Raw genomic sequence first — 2170 nt, 5'->3', positions numbered from 1 at the left:
GCTGCAAAATTATTAGTACTATTAGCGGTTAACTGTTTTAACATAGAGAAAATAAACGATACCTGAGCTGATAATGAAGTGAGAGAGTCAACTTTATGAACTCCGGCTACTCGTCTTCCTGAAGCTGTTCAATTTGTTGGCCATTAATAGTTATTACTCGCGATCCTCTTGATGATCTCATAAGCCTCACTATAAGACTTAGGCAAAATTACACCATTCGCGGAAGCATCTACCATCAATCTTGTATGTGCATTGAGACCATTATAGAATGTTTCCAACTGGATACAATGAGGACACTTACGAGGTAACTCCTTGAATCGCTCCTAAGCCTCATACAAAGACTCGTCATCTAGTTGCTGGAAAGTTATGATCTCGTTCCTCAACGTAGCATTTTTGCTAGGTGGGAAATACTTAACCAAAAATCTCTCTGCTAATTCTTGCCATATAGATATGAAACTTGGTGGCAATGAATTGAGCCATGCTCGTGTTCGATCTCGCAACGAGTACGGAAACAACTTCAACTTCAGGGCATCTTCAGTCACATCGGCTATCTTAAATGAATTACTCACCTCCATAAACAATCGAAGGTGGAGATGTGGGTCTTCCGTAGAAATACCACTAAATTGGCCCACCGTTTGTAGCATTTGAAACATCATTGGTTTCAATTCAAACTGGGTTGTCTCAATATCTGGCCTTCTAATTCCTGGGTGTAACTCACAGAAAAGTGGTACAGCATATTGTCTGATGGATCAATCCCTATCATCGATAATGAGGATGGGATTTCGTACATAATCGGCTTCCTTATCTTGGTCTTGATTCTGATTTCCAAGGTTCATCTCGACTTGTCTTTGAGCTGTTTGTTCACGTCTTCTTTGTCTGAAAGTTCACTAAATTTCAGGGTCTACAGAGAGTAAATCGATTATTCGATCTATGCTCATAAACACCTGAGAAGAAATTCAAAAAAATTAAAAAGAATAACTTAGTGATGTTAAAAATTAATCAAATTGAAAATAAATAATTTCACAAAAGAAATGACTAAGGCAATAGTTGACAATCCCGGGCAACGGCGCCAAAAACTTGTAACCCTCGGGTTTGTGCAAGTGTACACAATCGTTATCAAGTAATAAGTAAGTATTGAGTTATCGTCTTCACAAGGATTGTGCTTGTGCTAAGTCACTTAACTTCTAAAATTATATTAACAATTTGAAAAAAAAATAAAAACACAATATAGTTGAGATGTGGTATCTAAATTAAATTAAATGCAGTGATCCCTAATGCAAGTTTTCCTAAGTATGCAGACTATATGAATGAAGTATATTTTAGCAAAATTAAACACAATTTGCAACAATTATAACATAAATAAACTAGGACAATTACTTTAACTAAACTTAATTTATTATCATCACGCTTAATAATATTCGGAAAAAGATTCCGTGGCAACTCGATCTTTCATGAGTTTGGAAACCAAATTAGGCCCTTTCAGAATCCTTTACTCAGTAAATACGCATTTTAATGATTGTTATTTACTAAAGGTTTTTTAGCATTCGTGTGAGGTAACAGGGACGTGTTAGGTTTGAAACAATTTAATCACACAAATCTAAAAACTATATAGATAACAGAGCCTAGTTAGGGTTGTTATGCAACCTATAATTTAATCGGGTTAGGATCTAAATTGAGCATGAACATTTCAATTATGCTTCCATTAGCCGTCGTCTATTTAGGATCACTCAACTAATCCAGGTGTATTTCAATCACGTATGAACGAAATACAAACTTGATTTTAATTGAAAACATGATCGATTGGGGCACAAACATTATAAGCGTGAATCAAATAAATATTATTTAATTAAAATAATCATCCTAGCTTAAATAAAATTAAGCTATCATTGTTTTAAACAAGAAGAAAGAACTCATAGCAAACATCTTTAAATTAAATTAAAGAAGAGAAATATTAAACCCAATTCAGGGTGGCTGTCACCCAAGACTTTGACTGACGAGGCTTCTTCACTCCTTTGGTTTGCTCCTTCACTGATGGCTCTCTAAGGTGGCCGACCAAGGGCTTTTTAAGAGGCTAATTTGCTGAAATCCTTTATGCAAGGATGGTGATAGGCGTGAGAGCTAAGAGAGTTGAGAGAATTGAGAGAGGAGAGAATGATGAGAAGTGAGGGAT

The 2170-nt window shown here is 35.6% G+C and overlaps 1 non-coding gene across 1 annotated transcript; it reads left to right on the top strand.

The window, feature by feature from the left end:
* Positions 1–279: 279 nt before the first annotated feature.
* On the top strand, positions 280–386 carry LOC121219690 (small nucleolar RNA R71). Its single transcript, XR_005916581.1, has one exon. It is a non-coding gene; the product is annotated as a small nucleolar RNA R71 (small nucleolar RNA).
* Positions 387–2170: the final 1784 nt, after the last annotated feature.

This window comes from Gossypium hirsutum, chromosome D07, assembly GCF_007990345.1.
Source record: "Gossypium hirsutum isolate 1008001.06 chromosome D07, Gossypium_hirsutum_v2.1, whole genome shotgun sequence".
Lineage (NCBI taxonomy): Eukaryota > Viridiplantae > Streptophyta > Magnoliopsida > Malvales > Malvaceae > Gossypium > Gossypium hirsutum.
Note: the sequence above shows the minus strand (reverse complement) of the source record. Positions and strands in the feature narration are given on the sequence as shown.